The sequence below is a fragment of the Chiloscyllium punctatum genome, chromosome 35 (genome assembly GCF_047496795.1).
Source record: "Chiloscyllium punctatum isolate Juve2018m chromosome 35, sChiPun1.3, whole genome shotgun sequence".
Classification (NCBI taxonomy): Eukaryota; Metazoa; Chordata; class Chondrichthyes; order Orectolobiformes; family Hemiscylliidae; genus Chiloscyllium; species Chiloscyllium punctatum.
This window is the reverse complement of record NC_092773.1, coordinates 45,585,219-45,591,991: the sequence shown is the minus strand read 5'-3', so window position 1 is coordinate 45,591,991 and position 6,773 is coordinate 45,585,219. Positions and strand designations below refer to the sequence as shown.

The window sequence follows — 6,773 nt, the reverse complement described above, 5'->3', positions numbered from 1 at the left end:
TTATTGGAAAAGTATATTTTTGTACAGTTAAAGGCCGATAACAATTCGTTAAGAGAAACTGGGCTTAAAGTGTAAATCGTTTTGCTAAATGTTCACTTTTAGAGTTAAAGAATACATTGAGTATTTTAAATATACTGGAATTTCGTTGTTCTTTGTCACTCATACTGCGACAAAATCTGAGGCCAGGCCAATTTCCTGGGTGTTTGATTTGTTCAGCAGGAGGGTTTTCCACCTTGTCGAAGCAGTGTCAAGCAAAACATACCTGACACACCGAATTACCGCAGAATATCCTGAAAAGGTACCAGAACAATTTCAGTGATTCCTATGGTCAGGGACGACTGAACTGCCTTCCCATGCTTCATGTGCAACAACGACATCATAGTTCTTTTTTCTGTCACTGCCTCTGAGAGTTTGTGGTGGAATTTGCACGAGAGGATTAAAGTTGTTAGCATTCCAATAAGATGTTAGCGTTAGTTATTGTTTATCTGCAGCTGATATACTATCTTCTGTTAATTACACATTCTTGTTTAATATAGAAATGAAATCGCTGCATTCTTTATGTGTTTCAATATTGAAAACATATATATATATATCTATATATATACACATATATATAAGTATGTGTGTGTATATATATATATATATATATATATATATATATATATATAATGAGTACACACACACACACATACAGCCAGATCTGATAACCATTGCAGTAATCGCTGAGGCTAATTGGATTTGTGTTAGCCATGTGAATTGGATAATATGTGAGCTCGGGAACAGACAACTGCAGTTTTGCTGATGACAAAAAGACAATAACTATCCGAAGGTTCAGAATGTTTGACGACGAGCGGAAGTGCATTGGCGAAGTCGGGTCTGGGCACAACATAGAGTAATCGAGTTATAGACGTGTACAGCATGGAAACAGACACTTCGGTCCAACCCGTCCATGGCGACCGGATATCCCAACCCAACTCAGTCCGACCGACCAGCACCCAGCCCATATCCCTCCAAATCCTTCCTATTCATATACCCATCCAAATGCCTCTTAAATGTTGCAATTGTACCAGCCTCTACCACATCCTCTGACAGCTCATTCCATAGACGTACCACCAACTGCGTGAAAAAGTTGCACCTTAGGTCTCTTTTATATCTTTGCCCTCTCACTCTAAACCTTTGCCCTCTAGTTCTGGACTCCGCGGCATCAGGGAAAAGACTTTGTCAATTTATCCTATCCATGCCACTCATAATGTTGTACACCTTTATAAGGTCACCCCTCAGCCTCCGACGTTCCAGGGAAAACAGCCCCAGCCTGTTCAGCCTCTCCCTATTGCTCAAATCCTCGAACCCTGGCAACATCCTTGTAAATCTATTCTGAACCCTTTCAAGTTTCACAACATCTTTCGGATAGGAAGGAGACCAGAATTTCACGCAATATTCCAACAGTAAACTAACCAATGTCTTGTACAGCCACAACATAACCTCCCGACTCCTGTACTCAATGCTCTGACCGATAAAGGAAAGCATACCAAACGCTGTATTCACTATCCTACCTACCTATGACTCCAGTTTAACGGAGCAATGACGCGGCACTCCAAAATCTCTTTGATCAGAAAGACTCAGTAGGACTTTACTAATAAGTGCATAAGTCCTGCTAAGATTTGCTTTCGCAAAATAGAGGACCACGCATTTATCTGAATTAAACTCCAGCTGCCACTTCTCAGCCCATTGCTACATCTGGTCAAGATCCTGCTAAAATCTGAGGTAACACTCTTCGCTGTCCACTTCACCTCCAATTTTGGTGTCATCAGCAAACTTACTAACTGTACCTCTTATGTTCGCATCCAAATCATTTATATTCACGACAAATGGTTGAGGACCCAGCACTGATCCTTGTGGCATTCCAGTGGTCACAGGCATCCAGTCTGAAAAGCAACCCTCCACCACCACCCACTGTCTTCTACCTTCGAGCCAGTTCTGAGTCCAAATGGTTGGATCTCCTCACCTTGCTAACTAGTCTCCCATGGGGAATATTGTCGACGTCCCTTACTAAAGGACACATAGATCCCGTAAAACACTCTGCCCTCATTAAATCCTCCTTGTTAATTCATCAAAAAATAATTAATTCAATTTAACGAGAAGTAATTTCCCACACAGCACGCCATTGCTCACTATCCATAATCAGGCTTGCCTTTCGAAATACATTAAATCTTGTCTCTTAGGATTCCCTCCACAACTTACCCACCGCCGACGTCAGACTCACAGGTCTGTAGTTGCCTGGCTTTCCCTTACATCCTTTCTTAAGTCGTGGTATCATGTTAGCCAGCCTAGTCTTGTGGCACCTTACCTGTGATTATCGATGACACAATTTTCAGCAAGTGACCCAGAAATTACTTGCCTCACTTTTCACAGTGTTCTGTGGTGTGTCCTGATCACGTCACGGGGATTTATTAACATTTATCCGGTCCAATACATCCGGCACTTCCTCCTCTGCAACAATGTTTTTGTTTTCAAGATAACAACATCCATTTCCCCACAGACAACATCTTTCATGCCACAGGTGAAACGTTATCGATGGGGCAAGGGCAATTATAATGCGATTAGGCAAGGTTAAGATACAGAGAATGTAGTAGCAAAATGGGAGGGATGCAGACAATGGAAATGTGAAGCTGGTTTAAGGAACAGATATTGAGTTTCCTCGATAGGTATGTCTCGATCTGGCAGGGAAGAAGTGAAAAGGTAAGGGAACCATGGTTTATTACAGAAATTGCATCTCTTGTTAAGAAGAATATTGAGGCTTATGTGGTGAGAGACAAGGTGGTTTAAATGATGTGATAGAGTGTTACTGATTAGCTGGGAAGGATTTAAAGATAATGTTCAGAAGAGCAAAGAAAGGCACGAGCAGTCTTCAGCAAATAGAATAAAGGAGAAACCTAAAGCCTTCTGTAGGTATGTGAGGATTAAAATGATGACTAGGGTAGGAATAGGGCCAGTCAAAGACAGAAGTGGGATGATGAGTGGGGTCCCTGTGCATATGGGAGAAGTACTAAACGAACATTTTTCATCAGTTTCCACTCAGATAAAGGAGAATAATGTCGGGGAGAAGAATGAGATAAGAGATATTAGAATAGAAATGATCGATGTTAGTTATGAAGAGGTGTTATCAATTCAGTTTGGTTGAAAGTAGACCAGTCCCCTGTGCTGGTTGGGATTTGTCTGAGGATTCTCTGGGAACCTAGGGAGGAGATATAAGAGCATTTGGCTTTGATATTTGAGTCGTCACTGTCTACAGGTTTACTATCGGAGGACTAGAGGATCGCACATGTGTGCCCTTGTTCCAGAAGCACAGCAGAGATGACCCAGGTAATTATATATCAGTGAACCATATTTCTGGTATAGGAAAGGTTTTGGAAAGGATTAGAAAAGTTAAGATGTATAATCATCTGGAATGCAATACTTTGATTTCAGATAGTCAACATGGTTTCGTCAAGGGCAGGTACTGTCTCACAAACCTCATTGAGTTTTTTTTTGATAATGTGACCAATCATGTAGATGAGGGTAGAACAGTTGACGTGTTATGCATTGATTTTAGTGAATCCGCTGTTATGGTTCCATGTGATAAACTGTTTGAGAAAATGCAGAGGCATGGGATCTAGGGTCATTGAGCCATTTGCATTAGAAACTGGCTTCATGAAAGAAGACAGCGAGTGGTTATTGATGGGAAATATGCAACCTGGAGTCCAGTTACTGGTGGTGTGTCACAAGGATCTGTTCTGGTACTACTGCTGTTTGTTATTTTTATAAATAACTGAGACGCATCATAGGTGTATGTATGAGTCAATTTACAGATGGCACTGAAGTCGGTGAAGTAGTGAACAGTTTGGAAATATGTTACAGGTTGCAGGGCGACTTGGATAGACTGCAGAATTGGGTTGAGAGCTAAAAAATGGAGTTCAATGTAGCTAAATGTGAGGTGATGCATTTTGGGAAGAATAACGGGAAGGCAGAGTATTTGGTCAATGGAAAGATTGTTGGTAGTGTGGATGTGAAGAGGGATCTTGCAGTCCATGTGCACAGATCCTTGAAAGTTGCCACCCAGGTTGAGAATGCTGTTAAGAAGGCATACGGTGTGTTAGGTTTCATTTGTAGAGGGAATGAGTTCCGGAGCTGCAATATCATGCTGCAAATATACAAAACGCTAGTGCGGATGCATGTCGGGAAGAATGTGAAAGCATTGGAAAAAGGTGCAGAGGAGATTTAGATTAGATTTCCTACAGTGTGGAAACAGACCCTTCGGCCCAACAAGTCCACACCGCCCCGCCAAAGCGCAACCCACCCATACCCCTACATTTACCACTTACCTAACACTACGGGCAATTTCACAAGGCCAATTCACCTGACCTGCACATCTTTGGAATGTGGGAGGAAACCGGAGCACCCGGAGGAAACCCACGCAGACACGGGGAGAATGTGCAAACTCCACACAGAGATTCAAATTCAGACGTGTTATCCATTACACCACAGGCCGACCCACCGTCGACTTCCTCTCTGCTTTTCCATAAGTAATGGAGACATTTATATCGGGGGGATACAAGATTACAAAGGTGAAGAACCAGCAAAGATAATTAGCGTGACTGCTTTAATTCAATACGTCACACTTTGTGAAGCAGTGCCTTTCACTGGCAAATTGAATACATTCGTCTTCAGGTGCCTCCTTCAGTGTTGCCTGCATGTCTGCTGGACGTTTCCATTGCTGTATTCACAGTCACTACGCGATTACATGATCCACTCCAGTGAAATGCACGTTCATAAGCGGAGTCATGGCCTCTTCCTTTCAACACCCTGAACAAGTTCAGCGAGAAATCTCTGGTCATTTCTAGCCCGGCATCTGGAATCAGACGAGTGTTACGACACCATTATTGGTGCTACCCGCTCACCGAAGACCAGAGCGACAAAATGAGGCCCTGTGACCACGAGCCTGTTCTGTGCCGTCCTGCAGTACATCTTCAGAACAATGTCAGATTATCACAGCTCCGCTTTCTTCACATTGAAATCCATTGCGATAATATGAACTTTTTCGAAACTTGGAGTGACCAACGTTGCAACTGAAGTTTGTTATGGAGTCAACGACAGATACAACAGTGTCTACAAGTCAGGTTGTAAGTTTTACAGTCAGCATCACAGGAGTTCCCTGACAAGGATTCCGAGTTTGCATCGCACAGACCTGGATATAATTCCCACTCAAGTAATGAAGATTTATTCCTCTTTTTGTGAATTATTAGAATGAAAACAAATTCTTGCTTGCATGCAGAGCACACACCCAGATCCTGCCAGAATCGGTCAGTAATTGTTTCCATTCGTATATAACGACAAAGGCAGCAGATACACGGGAAACAACCACCGCAAATGCCCCTCCAATCATATCACCTTTCTGAGTTGGATGTATCTCGCTGATCCTTCAGTGTCGCTTAGTGTAAATCCTGGAAATTCCCCAACAGCGGTATCATGGCTGCATGTCTGTGGTGAGAAGTTGAAAACTTCAGGAAAGTAATTTATCCCCTCCATCACTGTGGTAATTCTGGATAGGCAGTGAATCCTTTCCCATTGAGTGACAACTAAACTCCAGGAATCCGTTTCGAAAATTTAAAGGTTCCTATCAGACATCTGCAATCGTTTGAAATAAGTTGAGACGTGGACGAAGACAGTAAAATAAAGCGATAGACAATGATGCCTGGGAGGCATAAGGCAGGAAGTGAGTGTGGAACTGATAGTGCAAACCTCAATGTCGGTGCCATTGGGTCAGCTTTTACTGCCCAATGTTTATACTTACTTACACATTGCACCTCGTCAATTCACCACAATGACCTTGTTCCTCTTGATGTGAGGTCCCCTCTGTGTGTGTTAACGTGGTTCATGGGCCCCGATAGAATGAACACATCCTCTTCCTCCTGTCACTTTAACCAGGTGAAACTACCAGTTTTAAATGAATGCAAGAAGAGATTATGTTTTTCTGTGTCTTTTCAGTGAAGAATTTTCAGCTTTAAACTGTTTGTATTTGAAAATACGAGGATTTATTGCAATTATCTCTTAGCAATATTGATCTGAAAACACATGTCCAAGCACTGTGAGGAAGTGGTTAAGCATCTTCACATATAGGTGAGTAAGCACGTTTCTACTATGGCGCCGTGGCTTAGTTGGTTAAAGCGCTTGTTTCGTAAACAAGAAAGCCTGGGTTCAACTCCCAGCGGTGCCTACTTGTTGCGTGCACGTTTGGGCTTTGTGTTTCAAGTCTTCACAAAAGTAACTCAGTGTTGTTTTGCACTTTCACGCTGTTATGATTTGGTGATCCAGGTTAGGTTCCAACAGTGAATGCCACTTTTTTTCTATTCCGAACTATTACTTATATCTGTGGTTTCTTTCCACTATTCCAGAAGCACTCCTGCTCCTCCTCATCTTATATTCCCCCTCCTTCATTCCCAGTTGGGTCGGAACAACGAGATGAGGCAGGAGACGCTGCAGATTTGCCGGGGAATATTGTGGTAATGGCAGAGATAGCACCAGCTGTTCACTCTCATTCTCTGATGTCACCGTTCATACATTTAAACCAACAGTATATACATCGTTGTGCTTCTTTATTTGTAGTCTAATTGTTTTATTTTTCCTGGTGGATTAGGAATTCTATTTTGAATTCGAAACAGTCATAATTGTTTGAGGAAGAAGTGTCGCCTTGCCTGGTTTGAAGTGGCAGACACATTATCCGGAGAATGTGAGCC

The 6,773-nt window shown here is 42.4% G+C and overlaps 1 non-coding gene across 1 annotated transcript; it reads left to right on the top strand.

The window, feature by feature from the left end:
- Window positions 1-6,179: 6,179 nt before the first annotated feature.
- trnat-cgu (transfer RNA threonine (anticodon CGU)) lies at window positions 6,180-6,253 on the top strand. Its single transcript has one exon. It is a non-coding gene; the product is annotated as a tRNA-Thr (tRNA).
- Window positions 6,254-6,773: the final 520 nt, after the last annotated feature.